We start from the raw sequence: 23282 nt of genomic DNA, 5'->3' as shown, positions 1-23282 counted from the left end.
GGGGCCGCCTAGTCCGCTCGGCGCAGCGACCAGGGTCTACCTGATGTTATCGCGCTTCCACCAGGCAGGATGTGGAGGACTCCAGATCCTCGCAAGCAGCCTCTGCGCACTGAGACGCACTGGCCCCCTCAGTGTAGGAACATCCGAGGCGCCTTCCTGGGGCCCCCTCAGCCACCAACACCACTGTGCGTAGTTCCCTAGGCACAAACCCAACAGTTTCAGTCTGTCTGCCCCGCGTTCTCAGAGGCTGGAGCCTCAGTAGGGGTCAAGGAATGCGGAGGCTGCCATGTCAACCCCCCGGCTCACCAAACGTCCAGCTGCTGCAGTCTGCCTCCGCCTCCCGCCGGCGATGATCCGCCCGATCTCCCCGCCTCTGGGCTGTCCGCGTCTCCAGTCAGGCTGTTTTCAAAAGTGACTCAGCAGGTCTGGAGTGGGATGTCGGTTTCTCTACCTTTGCCCTGCTCCGTTCTCGCTGTTCTTCCGAGTTGTGTGGATCTTTTTGGCTCCACACTGTCCCAGGGAGCCTCACGGACCTCTCCCTGCGATTCCCTGCTGTTCCTCTTTGCTGCTTCTGTAACTTTCTATCCCTCTTTCACTGGACGCTCCCTCACAGCCTTCCTCCTACGTCGGCCATCTCTGTATAAACAAACTCTTAAGCAAATGATTTTACTTATTAATATCTATGGTGTGCATGTAAGTTCAATAATGCTTGCAAGGTCATACCTCTCACAATATGACAGCAGAACAAGAAAAAAAAATATGTATTAGAATCCCCTAGAGCATGTTCTTTTCTTAAAACCTTCCAAACAATTCCTCTCAGGTCTTAGGAGAATGATGTAGCACTTGGGGAAAAATATGCAGCCCAGGAGACCAGCACCAGAGGCCAAGATGGAGAAGACCTCCACGGCCACCATCACCTTCCCGTTTGTGCTCTGGTACACAGGCAGGAAAGTCACCCACACACTGCAGAACACCAGCATGCTGAACGTCAGGAATTTGGCTTCATTGAACGTGTCAGTCAGCTTCCTGGCAAGGAAAGCCACAGTGAAGGTGCCCAGGGACAATGAGCCCAGGAAGCCCAGCACACAGTAGAAGGCAGTGATGGAGCCCTCGTTGCACAAGAGGATGATGTGTCCATGCTCAGAGTGTGCATCTGTGTCCACAAAGGGAGGAGATGTTGCCAGCCAGATGGCACAGAGAGTCAGTTGGATGAGGAAGCAGATGGGAATGACAGCGTTTGGGGCCCCTGACACCAGCAATCGCCTCATGGTCCTTCCAGGCTTCATGGCCTTGAAGGCCAGAACCACAGTGATGGTTTTGGCCAGCACAGCAGAAACAGCCACTGTGAACACCAGGGCAAATGTGATTTGTCTTAGGAGGCAGGTGGCTGTGTTGGGATGGCCAATGAAGAGGAAGGAACAGAGGAAGCAGAGGAGGAGTGAGATGAGCAGGATGTAGCTGAGGTTGCGGTTATTGGCCTTGACGATGGGTGTGTCTCGGTGCTTCACAAAGAGCCCCAACACCATAACAGTGAGGAGAGTGAGGGTCAGAGCCATGCATGCCAGAGCAGTACCCAGAGAATCCTCGAAGTCCAGGAATGTCACCAGCTTGGGGAGGCAGTGAGTCCTGTCCAAGTTTGGGTACTCCTGCTCTGAGCACCGGAAACACTGCTCTGCATCTATTGGAAGAGGTAGAGTCAGGGTGTCCATTGTGGAAATTCAGAATCATTCCCTGTTGTGAAAATGGGTCAGCTCTGCAGTGTGCCTTAAATACGGATCAGTTGTGCTGTGTTCTAGGGCACACTTGAGCCTATTTCTACCTTTCTGACAGTCAGAGTGCACATCTACTGATGGGAAGAAACATATTCAAAGAGAGCTTAACAGACATGGGCTAAGGTAGGCTAATTCTGTGACCTGATGAGGACCCCAAATCAGGGTCCATCTTCCAGCCTTCACCACATTCATCCCTTCAGGCTCCTTCATGTCAAGTCCTGTGTCACCATTGTGCATTGCCTATGAACACCAACTTTAGAACATTCTCTTCTAGACTTGAGCAGAGGCAAACAACTATGGCAGTCTTACTAAAACCAATGCTCTCACTTCTCATTTGGTAAATAAGAGAACATGTGCACCCTCATTTAGCATCTTCATTCTCTTGGAAAACTTTTGATCATTTTTCTATGTGATGCTGTGTTTTAGTTTACTGAATAAACAAAATTTGGATTTGAATATAGATGTAATTAAAGGAAATCTGCATGATTTGTGATATTCATCGAGTTATTGATGGAGAAATAATTCTATTTTTCAAGTAAAGGCATATAAGTTCTTTAAAAGATTTTACTATATACTCAACGTGCCATTAGGTGTGTGATAATTAGCTAAAACATAATTCTGATCCATCCTCATGTAAATGTGATATTCACACAACAGAACCTATTCCACATGTTTCTGAACTGGCATGTAAAATATGTTGTAATCAAGTTTCTATGTGCTCATGGAAAACTGGTGATTATGGCACTGACACGTTTTAGTTTTAATGTAATTTATCTACCTGCATCATTCAGATGAGGACTCTTTTCTGGCAGGCACTGATACCATTCTGAATGAGTGCTGAGGCAGGCATTACTCTAAGGAATGCCAGATAAATACACAATGGCTACAATGAATCCAAACAGATAGATAGCATGAACAAATACATCTGTGCATTGAAAACTATGGTGCACTTGACACCCACAGTGCCAGTAAACCTGTTCTTTTGGCTTTTCATGGAGAAAGGATTAGGAAAGTAAAGCTATATGCATTGAAATTTCTACATACTTTACCTGTCTGGTTGGACATTTCTCTCTCTGCTTAGAACACACAGGTGTAGCAGCAGATGGGTCTTCCTTCCTGTGGCAAGATCCTGAATCCTGGGCCACAGCTCTGGCTACATACAGACTGAGGTGTCTGAAGGGGAAATAGAAACGATGGGCATGATTTGCTGGGTTATCAGCTACTCCAAAACATGTTAGTGTATTCACTCTCACAGCATACATTTCATTTTAACTTGAAGGTCACAACTGAATCCTCTCGCCCTAATTGGAGTTGTTCCCTATGCATTCATTGCAGCACGACATCATGGCCATGCTGCTTCTTTAAGCCTCTCTCAATTACAACAACAGAACCTAGCAGTATTCACCTCACAATTTTTTTCAAACAGCTCCATTCAGATCTCCCAGGAGGTATCATACATCCAAACAGAACCATACCTCCTTGAAGGCAGCAGGCCATTCTATCAGGTCTTCATGGATGAGCAGCCCCTGCTCATGTGAACTGGTATAGGTAAACTCTCCAATTTTCTCCAGCAAGCTCAATCCAGCAGGAAAATTCACAACATTCTGGATATCGTAACGTGCCACATCACGTCTTGGTTCACACATGGATACATTATCTCCAGCACTGTTTCTGAACTGGAGTTTCCTCAGAACTGGAAGGAGCTGGAAGACAGGCAGAATTGGAGACAAGGAGAGTATCCAAGTCAGTTGTGGTTGGGCACACGTGCTAAACAATGCTTCTTTGTTGTGTTCGGTATCCAGATTCTCTTATTTGATAGGGCATGACTTTCTCTGGATGCTCAAACATTTCCTGAGTTTAGATGAATTGAACTCCTGTTCCACATTTGTAAGAAATGCCTTGTGTACTTTTGCAGGGAAGTGGGTCTAATAGCTCAAATCCATATTCTATCATTCAAAGAAACTGTAGGCAATTCATTTCTATGCTCACAAATGTATCTCATTTCATCATGGTCTATTACTTCTGTCATATTGGGTCAACATTTGCAACAAAATGTAATGAGCTGGGGATCTCTGGACTGGTAGAAATACACCAGCCAACCAGGTAAATATCATTTCCCTGATTTTTAGAATTGGTTTGCACTGTGTATAAACTATGAGGATGACACTCAGGTAATGTATTGAGCCACTGTGCCTGCCTTATAAATGACATTACCCTACTTCCCCTTAATAAGAACATTATCTGCAATTTCACTGTTTATGATATGAATGTACAAGTTTCCAGGAACATTCATATTTGTGGATGTATAGAATACCTGCATATGATTAATCAGTCACAAATATCACAATTTTAAGGAAAGGAAAAAATGTTTGGCCAACATCTCTCTATATTTTAACTTTGATAAAGCAATGCTTGGCTTTGGTGTGACAATTTTTTTTTCTTTTAAACTTCATCCCAGATTTCACTGGATCTTTGGTAGCACTGCATCCTACACTAGAATATTTTAAATAATTTTCTAATTACAAATCTAATACACAAGATCTGCAATGAATGGGGTCTCCAGCCATAGCAGACAACAACAGATGGAAATGCAACTCATGAAATGATCCCATCTTTCTTATACCTGATCCTGCTGACTTTGATGTAAAAGAAGTGTCATGGTGTTGTATTCCAAAGAAACACCAGCTGAGTACATCAAGTGGTCAATATCTAAGTTGATCTGAGGGAGGGTTACCTGCCAGGGAAGAATCATTGGCTGGGCTGCTTCTCCCAGAGATCCCAGCTCCATTTTCTCCATCAGAATAGCGTGGAGTACATGGGCCACTGCGTACACAGCATTGTAGACTAAATAGCTGGAGTCAGAGAGGGTCATCAGGTCAATGTATGGTGGAAGAAATTCCAAGGATGCATTTGGTGAGCAGTTTCCAATGCGTCCATAAAATGACCCTGCTGGTGAGCAGTCCAGATGCAAGAGCCATAATTTATTGAAGTAAAAGTCCTCTGGGAAGAGAGAAGGCTCCACTGTCTTGAGAAAATTGTTGAGGCCAGGGATCTCCTCTCTGTGGGGGGAAAATGAGAAGCCTCCATGCAAAGAGTGCAGCATGTGGTCTGTCTCATACACAACGATGTCCCACTTGGATGCCATCACCCACACCTTCCCCATGGTTAGAAAGAATTCCACTGAAATGTCCACAGTAATGAGGGCCCTTACATCACCATAGAGGATGTGCACATTTGCAGTTGAAGCTTGGATCCTGCTCATGAAAGTCAGATCACTCTCTTGATACAGCCTCTTGGTGACAGGGAGCTTCACTGTCAGGGCCACACAGACTCCTCTCTTCAGCATCTCTGCTTGGATGTCCTGCAGGAACTGCTCTCCTTTCATGTCATCAGACACAAAGAGCGCCACCCATGTCCAGCCAAAATGCAGCAGCAGTGACAGCATTGCAATGCCCAGAGAGCTGTCACTGCTGGCCATCTGATAGAGGGATGGGAACTGCTTCTTCTCATTTAGCATGGGATCAAAAGGGCCATAGGTCAACTGAAAAAAGAAAAAAATCAAAATCAACCCATGTGATTCTTGAGTATGCGAAATATACTTGAATGAACACAGTTATCCCAGGGTGGACTTGAATCATTCACTTTTTTTTTTTTATTGAAGAGGAAGTGTGCAGTAGAGATGAAACTTGCTACTCTCCTGGTCACAGACAAGACCATGGTTCAGGTGATCATTGCTTCCAGACAATACATAGAAGTTACATTCATAGCTTTAAAGAAAGTACATCCATTCCTGTTTCTTGTCTGTGACCTGTGCTGGGATCATGATCCTTCTGCTTCCCATCTCCTAATGGATTGTCATTGATAGAACAGAGCAGCCACTCTTGGAATCGACTATAGTTCGGATAGAAATCTCTACTGTATTAACTCCTGTTATTTGGAGGTAAGTGATCAGTGATAGAAATTATTGTATCTGTTCAAATATCCTCATTAAACCCAATTTGATTGGGGACAGAGAAATTTTCCCATGCAAATTTCCTTGTGATGACAAGGTAGCCTATGTCTGAAAGGCACACGTCTTGATTCTGACTCAGGTTGGGGGTCCCTGGTGACATCTTTCTGAGATGCTAGGTAAGTCTGGGAAGGCAGTAATGGTGACTCAACTAAGTGAGTCATGGTGGTCACTGGAATGAGTTCCTGGCTCTACACATCTGTCATGCATGTGTGTACAGCAGAAGATGGGTGCTCTTTGTTTGCCTCTCTCCTCAAATAAACATGGATGGAAATATGTCTGAATGCATGATTATGTGCCATGGTCATTGAAAAGGCTGAGAAAATCTGCCATTGCAATCAAGAATACAAATTGCTTCAATATAATCTCAACACTGCCATGGGCTTGTGAGTTAATGTGATGATTTCCATGCTAGTATTCCATGTCAGAGCAGCCATTCCAATCCAGGCTAATCAGCTTCTGATCTAGTTTCCTGCTAATATGTCCATCAAGATAGTCAAGTATGACCTAAGAACTAGGATTTTGCTGCCATATTGGACAACTCAAGTGACACATGCCTCATGGCTGTGCCTGGATCAGACCTACCTGCTGTGTGACTGTGGGTTTTGAAACAGTGGATCAAAGACCCTTGATTGCTCTTATATATGCCTAGTCCCTGCTCTCACTTATCCCTTGTTTGGGGTTTCAAGTGGACACATAAATGTATCTTTTTCTAAACAGATATATATTTTTATTATATTTGACAATCTTTACATATTTTATTAGGGTAAAAAACCTTCAAGGGCTAAAGGGAAGTGGGCAAGACCATCAATTTCATACGACTTCCTTAATGTATCTTAGGTAAAGGGGGGTATAGAGGAAGAAGCCCCATCCAGTTTCCCACCCACCCTAAGACCCGTGTGTTGGTTGGGCGCTGTGGCTGCATTCGGCTCATGATACTTCACCTTGGCATTCCAAATTGTGTATTGCTTTTGTCACAACCCGGACCTGGTTCGACCCATACTCTGTTTTGGCATTCGGATTTACCAGTGGATGAGGTGAACAGATTCAGCCTGGTCTGCCCCCGAACCATGTCAAATGCATGCCACTGGGACACTTTCCATGACCTCCTGGCTGTTACCTTCCATATTTCTTGCGCTGACCTGCAGGGTCTGTGTCCTGCCTGAGGAGTTACCTGGGCTCCTCCATCAGAACCCGTCCAAGTGCCAGGTTTCGTGCATACCAATGGGTCCAAGTGACAGTTTGCCTCCTGTCCTAGCAGGAACAGTGACCTTTCCTAACTGGCCTTCATCCCATTCTGGTTCTTGCTGTAGGATGTTTCAGCCCAGCCATGGCTCGTCCAAACCCCATATAACTTGTATATGTCTCAGTTGGGGTTGAGACCTAGCCTAGTCTGTCCCACATCTACCCTGGTCCTCCAAAGCACCAGAAGGTGTTGTGGTCTGGCCCGGCCCACTAGGTCTTGTTCCAGTCCACACTTGTGCCAAGGGAGACAACAACTGTATCCAGACCCAACCGCAGCCCCTTCCACCTGTCAAAACTCCTGCCTTAGACACCATGGCTCAACTCTGTGGTTAATGTGGACCAGTTGGAACCAAAACCTAGCTGGGCATGTCCTGAGCTCCACCCTGTGTTCCATCATGCTTGTGGGCTAAAGTTTGCTTAGTCCAAACCTTCAGGTCTCAGTCCCATACTTGCATTAAGGTTTCATGTCCCTGTTCCTGGGAATCACCAGAAATTCGTGCCTCACCTACACTAATGCTGGTCTTATTTATGGGTGCCCCTTAGTAGGTTTTTCATATCATAAAAACCCAAGAGCTTCCCGCTGGGCAGATAGAAGGCAGAGACTGGCACCACTTGGTGCCCTGGCCGCCCAAGGCCAAGGCCTCTGCCCCTACCTTGCTGCGGGAAATATGGCCAAGATCCCAACGGGGTTCTGTCCGGCAGGAGTGCCTCTGACAAGTGCCACCTTTGGGGGGTGGGATTAAGCCTGACACTTGCCCTGAGACTGGGACCCACCAGACCTGTCCTGCCACCAGCATTTGGCTTCCGGAGCCAGGGCAGAACAAGGAATATACCCCAGCTCCCAGTAATCTCTTACGGGTACTCACCCATGAGGGGATTTAGGTGCTCCTGGGCCAGGAGAAGGCCGAGGCCTCTGCCCCAACATAGCGGCGGGGATTGTGGCCCATAAATGTGTCTTTTAAAACAAGCCTTTACACCTTCAGAACCAATCTTTTCCAAAATGGAACAATATGAGGACTATATATCCCCAAGTCTAAAGGTTTTGGGTGGCATCTTATGACAAAGTTCTCCTTCCACAGGATACTTCAGCATTCTGGGAACATCATTTAGAATCTATCAGGTGTCAACATGAAACAGAAGTGGTAACCAGCATACGGAAGTAGCATAATTGGACACTAGGCAGGAATCTAGGCAGTCTCAATATTCACCGCTCTTTCACTTATCCCATTCTGCTTGTACTAATAGAAATTGCATATACCCGTAAATGCTTGAATCCTTTCCACATCACAGTCAGATGTGTGCACTGGGCCACCTTCATTCCAAATGTGTTAGAAAGATTCAAACATTTCTCTCCTCCAGATTCAAAACTCACTGACCTGTGGGGTTTTGTAGAGCTACAGAAGGGTTCCAAATTCAGTGGACATTGCTGAAGTGGCTCCAACAATGGTGGCCACCAGCACGCCTTGTGTCTGGCAGGTGTAGTTAGGTAAAGAACCATTGTTCCCAGTCAACCAGGGCAGGAGGCACCAGAAGGTGAACTGTTCACTGGGAAAGGCATTGTACCACTGGAATCCCAGGGTCAGGTTGGGGAGCAGGTGGGGATCCTTGTTGATCTCTTGGATGGCAAAGTAAAAGGCCAACACATATTGGTAGTTCTTCCACAGCCACCTAAACATGAGCCAACATCAGAGAGAAAGATCAGACCATGGAATTCAGAGCAATAGCACAATCTAGCTCTGAAGCAGCCACAGAAAGATACAGGTGCCATTCTGTGCTGTCATAGCTCTGGCACAAGGAGTGGCTGAGAGGAAGGTTCCCAGAGCTCCAGCGCATGTCAGTGGGCCTTTGGATCCCTATGAAGGAAGTGGTTCCAGCATTCATGACCCTTCACTAGTCCTCCAGGGAAACCTCAAGGTGGTCAAACCAGGGGAAAAAGGCAAGAGCAAGCTTTCTGTTAGTGATCTTTGGGGTCACTTGAAAACCACCTGACTCATTGGCACTCTAAAATCACAGGACACCTGCCTCTGTAAGCAGCTGCACCTGGGCTGTTTCCCACTGGTCTTGCTGCAATCCCCAACTTAAAGCTTCACTTGATCAGATCTGTTGTACTAATTCTCATTCACTTTGAGACAGCAGCATTTGATTGACAAACTCTTGGTTACATCATGCAGGCTGTTCACTAAGTTTGATTTATTCACTTTTCTGTACTGAATTCTCAACTAGCATGTCATCATTTACTCTTGCATGATTCTTCCTTTCCCTGCATGTGTCAAAACATTGATTAATGTAAAAAACCAATTTCACATTTTCATAGAAATCATTCTAAGATGATGAACATATTCCTTCCTACCCTCGATCTGCCCCATTCTTTGTTCCTTTTAATGTCTGATATACCATAGTTTCAATTTACGTTTTAACCACACCATTTGTCTTGAGTGAAAATATGACTTCCTGGAATGTAAGAATGGCTCTCACACTTGAAGTGCCTAAGAGAACAGACGGTCTGTTTTCTCACTATGGATTCTCGGCTCTATTTTCCTGAAACATGCTGCATCATTTGAATGCTAAGAGAAGTCTTTATGTTAATGAATGATAGGAATGTAATATATTCATATACCAGTCCATTAGCTGCACTGGGAATTATGTTTTAGTGGCACTCAAAATTCTAGGGCTTTTGGTTTGTTTGTTTTGCTTTGAATACGATTTTTTCTGCCTTTTTGTCCACACTTAGAGATGATAGAATCTCTAATTGACAGCGTTTTGCATTTAGTGAAGCAGCATTTCACAATCCTGTCACATAATATCTTGAATTTATACATTTGCAATTTCAAATGCCGTCGTATGCTCTAGGTAAATGGTAGTAATCTATACACACTTAAACACATTTGCTTTTCAGATTCTGTACAGGATTCCCTGAAGAAAAAATCAATCTGGCCTGGAGATTCAGCCCACCCATAGCTTCAACATCATTAACAGAATGAGAAATCTAAGTTATTGAGATACTATTTTGTTTCCATCATGTGGTCCTACTAATTTACATTATTTGTTGTGAATTGCACATTTCTTGTTCCAGGGGTCCTTTTAGATCTTGCTACCAGCTGGAGGCTCACCTCCTTCACTCTTTTTTCCTAAAGGCTAAGTTGGTAGAGGTTAACTTGCACACCTGCAGAGTCATTCTTGGAGTCAACCACCGCTTCCTACACAGAAGCACACATAGATAGGAAGATATTTGAGAAAAACACACCAAATGTTGCTGCAAAGTGAACATAGAGAAACCATGTAAGCTCTCACGCTGGGTCACTTCACACCAAGTGTCCATCACAGGCAAGAACACAGAGCCATAGGCACATTGGTTGTCCCATGGCAAGGGGAGACAGTGAGACACTGAGAAAGAGTGTGGGGATTTGTGGAAGGATGAGGAAAATCTACAGGTTACTCAACAATGATTTGGTAGGTATTCAAGAATCTTGATTAAAGACTATCTCATTACTCACTACTTCACCCAAGTTACCTCAATCTGAGAGCTTTGTGAAACTTATGAAATTAACTTCATCACCAGGCTGCTGTGGTCACACTAAGGAAATATAAAATCTAGTTCCCAGCATGGATTCAATGAGCCTGGGGTATTGCCAAGCTCCAGAACTTGGAGTGAGGCACACTCACTGCACTGGAGTTCAACTCCCAGACAATTGATCAATCAGGATCCATATGGCCTAACTGCGAGTGAAGCACCTGCCATTGTGGGGTGTGACAGCACATGAACGCTATTAGACCCTCACAAACAAGGACAGCCAGACACTTTTATAACTGAGGTATGAAAGCAGAGAGCAAAGTCTTGTCTCTGTGTGACACGTTCTGAAGATCTCACACAGAGAACATGAGCAAGGCAGGTCCTCACTGATTCCCATATGGCACAGCTAAGAGAAGAGATTCCTTCACCCTTACAAGAGAGGAAGACTCAAGCAGACAGTGAGAAAGAACAAGGAGAGTGTGAAGCCACAGGCTGGGAGAGATTACAGGCTACACAGTGAAAGTCAGCTTCATAGATAACCAACTCCTCCCTCAGTTGACTCGTCCTCAGCCACACAATGTGTGGCAATCTTTTGAGATGAAATGCAGGGAATCCTAAGACTGGCAAGGGCAGGCACATGCCAACTGAACAAACAGTTCATGGCCTCACTGCCTTCTGAGCATCCTGCACTGTGGCCAGCAGCAAGGATGCAGGCACAGACTTGCTCATCCCAATGCCCTCGTTAAGCATTGACGCAGAATTTCAGTTCTAGAAACACAGGCTGCACAGATGTGCTAAACCCAGGAGTAATGCAGCTTCTGTGTCATTTTTAGTAAAGAATCTTCAGTGTCTTAGTAAACCCTCAGGAAGGATGAACCCAGTTTTCATATTGCGTCCAGTATTTGAAACCTTCATGTTGTAGTTTTTCAGTATTTTACATAGGGTGAAACCCAGTCTGGGTTGCTGCTAGAATCAAGGAACACACAACCTTACCAGCAGCCACACAACAACATTCCTATCAGCACTGACAAACATCCTGACTCTTTAATTTTACTCCCATTCCATGCATGCTAGCAGTAGAGGATGTTTGGTCCCAACACTCTAACTCTGAGATTCCCAGCATTGCATTTAGGAGATCTAACCAATGCAGCAGACACAGAAATGGTGGTGTCACTCCATTGTCCCCGCACAGCACAGAGAGGCAAACGTAAAATAATTATCAAAGCCATGGAAGGAACAAATGTGGATAGAATCTGGGCCTTCCTTAGTAAACATTACTGCAACAGTTGCACGTTGTTTCAGCACTCTCAGAAAGGATTAAACACCAAGATACCACGTACATTCACAATCACAACTACAATTACAAAAAACATGAACTTACCAACAGAAGGAAGAGTAAGAAAGTGTGAGATGGGTGCTGCTGCTGTTTCTTCCCGGGTAGAAAAGGGGGAAAAAGCCACCCAACATCAGGTCCCCATGTCTGGTCACACTCCGCTTACTGAATATAAAGGCTTCATCAAACGTCATGCCTTGGGATACATGCAGCATGGGCAATGGCAGGAAGAGGATGCTCACAGACCACATCTTGTCAGGATTCCCCTGTGGTGGAGAAACATACTGAGTGTGTGCACAGGGATGAGGAATAGAGGGCTGGCTGGAGTGGACACTACTCTTGGTGCAGAGCCTAGCTGATCTGCACTGTTACAATGTCACCTCTTTGGCCCTGTATTTAGCATGCACTTGCAGCCCTGAATTTCTCACATGGGACACTCCAGGGATTGCCCTGCCTTGAAGCTATGCACCTGTCAGCATCCGTTCTGGGATTCACACTTGAGAAAAACATGTTGTGGACTCTCCTTGCTTCCTGCTCTCTTTGATTGCACCATGGCCCAATAGGGCCCTGGAGACCACCTCAGGCTTGGACAGCAACTCTGTGAACTTGTGTGCACAGGGACCAGGGGAGGTGTGGGCAGTGGACTTCTGAGTGGGTTTGGCAATTGTGAAAGAGTTGATGCTAGGATGGACAGAGCAGCCAAATGCATCATTGCATATGGATGAGGGGTTGATGGCAACCATTGTTTCCTCTCTGTGTGCCCCAGCCTGTCCTCGTGACTTTGACTGGCATCTTTCACTTGTCAGCAGTGCCTGCTGGAAAAATGATTTTTAGAGTCAGAGATTATGAGGCATGTGCAGAGAAGTTGACATTTTATGCTTCTTCACTGTAGAAGTTGAAGGAGTCAGATGGTAGCATTTACCTGTGGTCTCATGGACACACCAGGGCCTGTTTCCTGGCTGAGGGGCAGGCTATATGGGGGTGCAATACTTATGGATGTCCATAGCAGTTTTCACAAATGCATAAATATCGAATATCATGTGAATATACCAGATGAAAGAGTGTAACTCAATGACTAATTTATAAGAACTAGAAAGCTGAGTGTTACAAGGATGGCTTTGGAGTTCTTGTAAAGTTTTTCTCTCTAAAGGAAGGAAATCCTTAAGCTGGTTATAATAGGCCAATATTCTGATCCTGAAAATGGCTGACTTGACTAGGCTTCAATGCCCATTTCCATGTATGAGAACTGAATGGGATGTGGGACTGACTGGACCAGTCTGCTACACATACTGGCAAGCATGGAAACTAGGGCAGGAAGGAAGCTTGGTTTGGGATTTTGCGGTCACTATGACTAGTTACAGTTCCCGCTGGTTTGAGTGAGGGCCAAGTGTATGGTGGGCAGGATCACGCTAGACTGCAATGCCCATGGGTTCAAGTGGAAGATAAGACTGGAAATAAAACTGTCCCAGCAACTGCAATCATCAGCATGTGCATAATCTGATTGGGCCACAGATGGTGCCAGACCCTGTACTGGCATGCACACACCAGAATTGGGTCTGGCATTGCCTCAGAAAAATTTTCCTTGGGATCCATCCAACTCACTTGCTGATATCAGAACCCCAACCATGAAGAGAAGTGCAGGTTCCATGGTCTGACCATGGAGTGCAGGTGTCAAAACCTGAGCCTCCTCAGAAGCACCGACAGAACTGTGGACAGCATATCCAGGTGCCCAAGGAGGATAGGGCAGTCCATTTGAACCTGCAGAGGGCACCTGGTGCCACAACTGAAGATGGAGGACTTGCCATGTATAGGCAGTGAAAATTGGCAAATGGAAACTCCAAGATGGATTCTGGAGAGACTTCATCATGCTTGGAATGGCAGGGTAGGCAGCAATTCAGAACTGTTGAACTATCAGAATCACTTCAACAGTGCCCACAGAGCATGCCCCATGTCAGGGACTCTGGGATGGATGGCAGGCTTGGTGGGGCTTCCTCTTTTGCCTGCCTCCATACCCCAGACACAGAAAAAGAAGAATGTGGAAACAATGCTCTTACCAACTTTCTTGTAGCCCTCGACCATTGTGCCCTATTCAACTATGTAAACATCATCAAAATAAAATAGCAAATAACAGAAATTCCAGGCTCCTGGCTTCCTCATATCTGAGGCAGAGCCACTGGGGCCATTTGGGGAGCATAGCGACAGATGGCAGATCCTCTCTCTCAGCATTGTGCTTAACTCTGCCTTGCAAATAATATGGAAATAAACATTGAAGAAAACTCTAGCAAATCCACAGATGGAAGATCCTCTCCAGCACCCACTTCCAACTTAACTCTACTTTTCAGATAAATAAGTAAATACATCATTGTGGAAGGATAATCTGGCCCGTCATCCCAAGAAATCGGCTTCTATGAAAATGTAGACTTGGACTCTCTCTGAGCTAACAGCAGGGAGAGAAGCTCCAAGCTAACACTCTCAAGAACACTGTGGAGGAGTCAGAGTGACATAGAAGGACAGGGGACTTGTGGTTGAGAAGGCTCCCCGGAGTGGAATCACATGAGAGGGGAGGTGGGAATGCACAGCCTGTCCATGGGATGCAGGGGACATTGGCTGCCGAGCGTGGTTTCCATGGGATGGCTACATCCCGTGGTTTGCAGGTTTTGAAGGGATATTACTTCAACAGTGGATGGTAGGGAAAAATGCTTGAGAGAAATAAAGGAAAATAGAGATATAGAGGAATAGTGAGTAAAGTGTAAATGTGGAATTGTGAGGAGGAGGAGGATGGGGTGGGGTGGGTAGATATATGGAGGTTTTGTGTTTTTTGGGTTTTTTGGGTGGGGTGTTGTTGTGTGAGTGGGGGGGTGTGTGAGGGGGTGGGAGTGAGGGGGGGGGGGGGGGTGTATATGGGGGGTGGGGGGTATGAGGGGGTGAGTGGAGGGGTGGGGGGGGGGTGGTAGGGGGTGGGTGGGGGGTGTGGTGTGGGGGGTGGTGGGGTTTGGGGGTGTGTTGGGGGGGGGTTTGTGGGGTTTTGTGGGGTTGGGGTGTGTGGGGTTAGGTTTGGTATGGTTTTTTTTTGAGGTGGTGTGGGTTTGGTGAGTTTAGTGGTGTGAGTTTGTTTTGGGTGGGAAGAAGGGGGGTTAAGAGTATAGTTATTTTAGAGGTTGTAGAGTGGGTGAGGGTAATTATGAATAGGGTAAGAAGGTGATGGTTTAAAAAGGCCCTTTGGAGTGTGTCAGGGGCCAGTGCGTCTCGGTGCGCAGAGGCTGCTGGCGAGGGTCTGGAGTCCCCCACATCCTGCCTGGTGGGTGCGCGAGACCACCAGGAGGACTCTGAACGCTGCACCGAGCGGGCTGGGCGGCCCTGCCTGCAGCAGCCGCCTCCGCAGCGCAGGTGTCACGTGTCAGGAGGACTCTGAGATTTGGGAAGTGTAGCGCTGTGTGTCCCTGACACGCAGGTACCACTCCCATAGAGTGAACTGCTCACTCCTCGCTTCCCACCCCGCAGTTCTGAGCGTGGGCGACCCACCAGGAGAGCTCTGAAAACTCCTGCACCACACTGACACGGTGCGAACCTGCCGTGAAGTCATTATAACAGGGCGCCTGGGCCACTCCTCCGCTAAGGGCCTGTGTGGGGGAGCCACACGGGAGCAGGGACTCTGAACACCCACACACCACGAGTGGTGGATTCACTGCACAAGAGCCACGCCTGGAAAGTGCCTCACCCACAGTCCCGTGTGTGGGAGACGCACCAGGTGGGCTCTGAAAAACCCTGCACTCCCTGACATGGAGAACGCAGGGAGAAAACACATAAAGCCTTCTAAGCCCTGTGGATTCCCGTGCAGGGGGCACACCCAGAGAGCGCCTCCATCCCTCCACGCCCTGGGGTGTCACACCTGTAGAAGAGGTGCCCAGAGTGTGCCTGGAATCCACTGGGCCCCCAAGGTGGTGCTCTACAGCCCCGGGCCCTGAGAACGCACCAACGGTGCCTTGAAAATTACCACGCCTGGCAACACCACGCCTGCAGGCTCCAATCTCTACAGGAACGCACCTGACAGCTCCTCAACACACGGGTCCATTTGCCTCACCAGAATACACCAACGCAATGGGAAAAACCACCAGAAAGAGTTGTGCTCCAGATGAAAGAGCCAGCACCCCACCAAACAAGGGCCAAAAGCCATTATCAATATCGGCGATGCGAGATGAAGACATGGAAGTGTTACCAGCAAAGGAATTGATGAAATTAATGCTAAAATTTCTCAGAGACGTGGACACAAAGCTGGAAGACCTCCAGAACCGCATAATCACCGAAATACAACAAATCAAAACCAAACTGAATGCCCAAGATAATAAAATTGAAAGCCTCATCAACAGAATAAATGCGGCAGAGGAAAGGATCTCTGAAACAGAAGACACACAAAATGAAGGTGCCCAGCGAATTAAACAGCTGGAGACAAACCTCAGCAAAACTAATAAAATGATGCAAGAGATGAAGGATTACCTTAGAAAATTGAATATTCGGATCATCGGCCTCCCCGAGGGAGTAGAAAGAGAATCTGGGATGCAAGCAGTGCTTGATGAAATTATACAGGAAAACTTCCAAAACACCTGGAACACGAATCCACCCCGCATACAGGATGGACAGAGAACTCCCAACAGACATGATCCAAAGAGATCTTCACCCAGACACACGGTGCTCAAGTTCTACTCCAATGAAGACAAAGAAGGAATCCTGAGACAAGTACGAAGTAGAGAAAAGATCACATACAGGGGAAAACCCATCAGAATCACTGCTGACTTCTCCGAAGAGACCCTACAAGCAAGGAGAGAATGGACAAAGATCTTCCAAATCCTGAAACAAAACAACTGTCAACCAAAAATAATCTACCCAGCAAAGATCTCATTTGTATATGAGAACGAAATCAGATACTTCAATAGCAAAGAAAAGCTAGAAGAATATGTCTACACAAAACCAGCTCTGCAAAGTCTCCTTAGAAATGCGCTAGTCCCGGCAAAAAAAGGAGGCAAATCACAAACAAAGTTGGCAAATAAGAAGGTCTCCAAACTAAAGGCCGCACAAAAAAGACAATTACATAGGCAACAACACACACACAACACAATCACATGGCAGGGCAAAATTGCAACCTCTCAATTTTAACTCTCAACACAAATGGTCTAAATTCACCAATCAAAAGACAGAGATTAATAGAATGGATCATCAAACAAGACCCAACCATCTGTTGCCTACAAGAAACGCATCTAACCAGAAAGGATGCAAAGAAACTGAAAGTGAAGGGATGGAAAAAGATATTTCACGCCAATAGACGAGAAAAAAAAGCTGGGGTAGCTATCCTAATTTCAGACGAGATAGATTTCATTCTAACTAACATCAAAAGAGACAGGGAAGGCCATTTTATACTGGTGAAAGGAATGATCCATCAAGAAGCAATCACCATCATTAATGTTTATGCACTGAATCTTAATGCACCTACTTACGTAAAGCAATTACTTACAGACTTAAGGGAAGACATAGACACCCGCACAATTCTTGTAGGCGATCTCAACACACCTCTAACAACAATGGACCGGTCTACGAAACAAAAACTCAACAAAGAAACAACAGAGCTCACACAAACAATAGAACAACTGGACTTAGTAGACATATATAGAACTTTTTATCCTAAGGCCACAGACTATACATTCTTCTCAGCAGTGCATGGCACCTTCTCCAGAATCGACCACATGATAGGACATAAAGCGAATCTAAACAACTTCCAAAACATTAGTATCATACCATGTACCCTCTCAGACCACCATGGGATGAAACTGGAAATCAACAACTCAAAACTCCCCAGGAAGTATAGGCACTCTTGGAAATTGAACAATATGCTATTAAACGAACAATGGGTCAGAGAAGAAATTAAAGATGAGATCAAAAAATTTATGGAAACCAATGAAAACTCTGATACAACATTCCAAAACTTGTGGGACACCGCCAAAGCAGTGCTACGAGGTAGATTCATCGCAATCGGAGCACATGTCAAGGCCCAAGAAAGACGCCAAATACAGGAACTAACCTCACACCTCCAGGATCTGGAAAAACAGCAGCAGAAGAGTCCCACGCACAATAGGAAACAAGAAATCATCAAAACAAGGGAGGAGATAAACCAAATAGAAATCAAAAAAACTATACATAAAATCAACAAATCAAAAAGTTGGTTTTTTGAGAAAATAAACAAAATAGACACTCCACTGGCCCGATTGACCAAAACAAAACAAGAGAAAGTGAGAATCAATAGCATTAAAGATGAAAAAGGCAACATAACAACAGACACTGCAATCATTAAGAAAATAATTAGAAATTACTACAAAGAACTGTACTCCCACAAATTTGAGGACCACCAAGAAATAGAAAAGTTCTTGGACTCCCACCACTTACCAAAACTCAGTCCGGAGGCAACTGCAGAATTAAATAAACCCATAACCGAGGTAGAGATTGAAACAGTCATCAAGGATCTCCCAACGAAAAAAAGCCCAGGCCCAGACGGCTTCACTACAGAATTCTACAAAACATTCCGAACAGAACTAACCCCAATCCTCTACAAGCTCTTCAAAACAATAGAGGAGGAAGCAACCCTCCCAAACTCATTCTATGAAGCTAACATCACCTTAATCCCAAAACCGGACAGAGAACCATCAGAGAAGGAAAACTACAGACCTATTTCTCTGATGAACATTGATGCTAAAATTCTCAACAAAATCCTAGCCAATAGAATTCAAAAAATCATCAGACAGATCATTCATCCGGATCAAGTAGGATTCATCCCTGGAATGCAGGGATGGTTCAACATTCGGAAATCCATAAATGTTATAAACCATATCCAAAAACTGCAAAACAAGAACCACATAATAGTTTCAATAGATGCAGAAAAAGCTTTCGACAAAATCCAACACCTCTTCATGCTAAAAACTCTAGCCAAAGTAGGCATAGATGGGAAAATCCACAACATAATCAAAGCAATTTATGAAAACCACAATGCCAGTATCATACTGAATGGAGAAAAGCTAGAACCCTTCCCACTGCGATCTGGAACAAGACAAGGGTGCCCGCTATCACCACTGCTATTCAACATAGTCCTAGAGGTACTTGCAGAGGCCATAAGACAAGAAAAAGAAATCAAAGGCATACGTATAGGAAACGAAGAAGTCAAGCTTTCACTATATGCAGATGACATAATCCTATACATAGAAAAACCAGGAGACTCAATACAGAAACTGCTAGAACTTATACGAGAGTTTGGCAGAGTGGCGGGGTACAAAATTAATGAACGAAAATCAACAGCCATAGTGTACGCAAATAACACCAAGATGGAAGAAGATCTAACCAACAGGATACCATTCAAAATAGCAGAGAGAAGTATGAAGTATTTGGGAATAAATCTAACCAAAAGCGTAGGAGACCTATTCGAAGAAAACTACAAACTATTTAAAAAGGAAATTGAACAAAACCTCAAAAGATGGAATAACATCCCGTGCTCCTGGATAGGCAAAATCAATATCATTAAAATGTCTATACTACCACAAGCAATATACATTTTCAACGCAATTCCAATCAAATTGCCCAAAACATTCTTCACGGAACTGGATACAATGATTCAAAAGTTCATCTGGAAACACAAAAAACCACGAATAGCTAGAACCATCCTGAAAAATAAGAAGTTAGCAGGGGGAATCACAATCCCGGACCTCTGGACATACTATAGAGCAGTGGTTATCAAAACAGCCTGGTACTGGCACAAAGACAGAAAGGAAGATCAATGGAATAGAATAGAAGCACCAAAAGGGAGCCCACACAAATACAGCCAATTAATCTTTGACAAAAAGACCAATGACAACTCAAGCAAGTGGGAAGGCCTCTTTAGTAAATGTTGTTGGGACAACTGGCTGATAGCCTGTAGAAACAAAAAGATAGACCCACATCTATCACCATACACCAAGATCCAATCTACATGGATAAAAGACCTAAACCTACATCCAGAAACCCTCAAACTCTTGCAAGAAAATGTAGGAAATACCCTGCAAGACCTAGGAGTAGGTTCCGACTTTCTAAGAAGGACACCAAAAGCAATAGCAGTTGAGAACAGAACAAACAAATGGGACTTCATCAAACTAAGAAGCTTCTGTACAGCAAGGGAAACACTCAACAAAGTAAAAAAGCAACCCACAGAGTGGGAGAAGATCTTTGCACACGATATAGGCGATAGGGGGCTAATTTCCAGGATATACAAAGAACTTCAAAACAACCAAAAAAACCAAAACAAACAAGCCACTCAAGAAATGGGCACGGGAAATGGGCAAACATTTCACAAAGGAACAAGTCCAAATGGCAAACAAACATATGAAAAAATGTTCCAGCTCCCTAGCAATAAGGGAAATCCAAATTAAAACATCGATGAGGTACCACCTAACACCAGTAAGATTGGCCCACATAAACAAGAACACCAACGACGCTTGCTGGTGAGGATGCGGGGAAAAGGGAACCCTACTCCACTGCTGGTGGAGCTGCAAATTGGTACAGCCTTTATGGAAATCAGTCTGGAGAACACTCAAACAACTCAAAATCTGCATACCATATGACCCAGCAATAGCACTCCTAGGAATATATCCAAAACACCTGTTTTACGACAAACCAACATGCATCCCTATGTTCATTGCAGCACAATCAGTAATTGCAAAAACATGGAAGCAACCGAAATGCCCATCAGCAGAAGACTGGATAAGAAAGCTTTGGTTCATCTACTCCATGGAATACTACTCAGCTATTAAAAAAAAACAAAATGCAGTTCTTTGTGGCTAAATGGGCACAACTGGAAACTATAATGCTAAGGGAAATGAGCGAATCCCAAAAGATTAGATACCACATGTTTGCCTTGATTTAACCTGTAATTTCTTGTTTGGTTGTTTGTTATTTTTTGAACCTGTCATTGATACTGTCTCAACCCAGAAGTTTCGAAGAATGGAACTTGCATTATTTTTAACATATTGTTTACCCAATACTATGTCAATTAATTCCATAATGTTGTATATTGATACTGAGGCCTTGTTGGGGCTTTTCACTGACCGGATCTTTACTCTGTTAGCCCTATCTTCAGACCATAGAAGGTCTCCCCAAGAGGCCACTGAACTTATCTGGACAATAAGACGCTGAACTTTATGCTAGGCATGTGTTTGCAAGCAATGAATCTCAACTGAACTTGAACTATGGTTATGCAACAAGGTGGAGGAATCCACCATGGGGGGAGGGGTATGGGAGGGGTGGGGGGAATCCCCAGCGCCTATAAAACTGTACCACATAATACAATGTAAACAACAATAAAATTAAAAAAGACAATAATACAACAATGTGTAGTCATTAACTGCATAAGGAATTACAAGAGTGCTTGTTTTATGAGAGTTGCTGTATAAATGTTTCACTATGTCTTTTTATATATTATAATATTTTTCTATATAAAAATATGGTCCCTTCATGAAGAAATTACATGAACAAATATTTCTAATCTTGTATGTGCTTATAGCACATGAAGTATGTAAATTTAAAAGAACAAAATTACAGAAAGAACGTTAATGTGTAACCATAGTGGCAAATTTCACAGCCATCGGGTCTGGATACAGTTGTCGTTTCCCTTGGCACAAGTGTGGACTGGAAAAAGACGTACCAGGCCGGGCCAGACCGCAACACCTTCTGGTGCTTTGGAGGACCAAGTTAGATGTGGGACGGACTAGGCTAGGTCCCAACCTCAACTGAACCATATACGAGCTATATGGGGATGTGGACGACCATGGCTGGGCTGAAACACTCTACAGCAAAAACCAGAATGGGATGATGGCCAGTTAGGAAAGGCCACTGTTCTTGCTAGGACAGGAGGCGAACTGGCACATGGACCCACTGGTATGCACGAAACCTGGCACATGGAGGGGTTCTGATGGAGGAGCTCGGGCAACTCCTCTGGCAGGACACAGACCCTGCAGGTCAGCACAAGAAATATGGAAGGTAACAGCCAAGAGGTCATGGAAAGTGTCCCACTGGCATGCATTTGGCATGGGTTGGGGGCAGACCAGGCTGAATCTGCTCATGTCATCCACTGGTAAATCCAAACGCCAGAACAGAGTGTGGGTTGAACCAGGTCCAGTCGTGACAAAAGCAACACACGATTTGGAATGTCAAGGTGATGTAGCCTGAGCCGGATGCAGCCACAGCACCCAACCAGCACACGTGAGAACCAGGAAAGGAGGAGGCAGAACTGACAGGGGAATAAGGGGTGGTTCCCTAGCTGAACAGCAACTTACACTGAGGAGCGTGAGCTGGGTAGGGGGTAGAGCAGACCATGCAGGTACACAGCACCTGCGCACCTCATGTGGACCAGATTGGGTGAAAACCAGGCTGGGCTGACTATTCCCACTGGTGCAAGCTACAATCAGAGTTGGTGAGGGTTGCTGGGGCTTAGTTGTAGCATCAGCTGGCAGAAGCTGGTACAAAGGGTTAGACACGTTGAATTGAATCACATGGACAACTAGAGAGTGCACAAATGGAATGGGAGTGACCTGGGAGGGAAATAGTGGGCTCCCCCCTCATGGGTCAACACTTTCCATGGAAGGGCATGGGAACTAGGACAGTGGCTGGGGTGGCTAGACAGACACCCAGCAACATCTGTTAGGGATGATTGGATGGAAGTAGGTTGCAACAGCTGTTGGCAAGTATATGAACAGAAGGGTATTTGGGACAGACTGGACTAGTATGCCATACATATTGGCAAGCCAGGGTAGGGGGTGGGCCTGGTTGGGGTTACTGTGGGCCACCCTGACTGGGCTTCAACTCCTACTGGTATGTGCATGGGCCAAGTATGTCCAGGGCGGAACCAGGCCGGACTGCAAGAGGACACGGGTGGAGACAGAACCGACCCAGCAACTGCAACTACCAGCTGATCGGGGCAATGGACTGTGCCGGGCCCTATGCTTACTAGAACACGCAGGAATCTGGACTGGGAATACCTCAAAATTTCTTTGAGAATCTCCCCAGTCGAGACACCGGACTCAGAGTCCTAACCAAGAAAAGACAGAACAAGTCAAGCAACAACCTCAGCTATCTGTTGGCAGCAAAATACTGGGCAAATGGAGACTCTAGAAGGGACTGTATCAATCTATGGACTCTTCAACGACCACATCGTGCTTGGAGTGGCGAGACTGGCAGCGACCCATGAATGGTGAACTATTGGAACTACTTGATCGAGTATTTCGGAGCATGCCCCACATCCGGGACTTAGGGTGGTTGGGAAACTGGGTGGGACTTCTTCCTCTATATCCCATTTAGGCCTTGAACCTTTTTTACCCCAATTAAATATGTAAGGATTGTCAAAAAAAA

At 45.3% G+C, this 23282-nt stretch overlaps 1 pseudogene; it reads right to left on the bottom strand.

The window, feature by feature from the left end:
* Positions 1–764: 764 nt before the first annotated feature.
* On the bottom strand, positions 765–11287 carry LOC121162842 (annotated as a pseudogene).
* Positions 11288–23282: the final 11995 nt, after the last annotated feature.

The sequence above is a fragment of the Ochotona curzoniae genome, unplaced genomic scaffold, assembly GCF_017591425.1.
Source record: "Ochotona curzoniae isolate NIBS_2020 unplaced genomic scaffold, NIBS_Ocur_1.0 contig_570, whole genome shotgun sequence".
In the NCBI taxonomy this organism is placed as follows: Eukaryota; Metazoa; Chordata; class Mammalia; order Lagomorpha; family Ochotonidae; genus Ochotona; species Ochotona curzoniae.
Note: the sequence above shows the minus strand (reverse complement) of the source record. Positions and strands in the feature narration are given on the sequence as shown.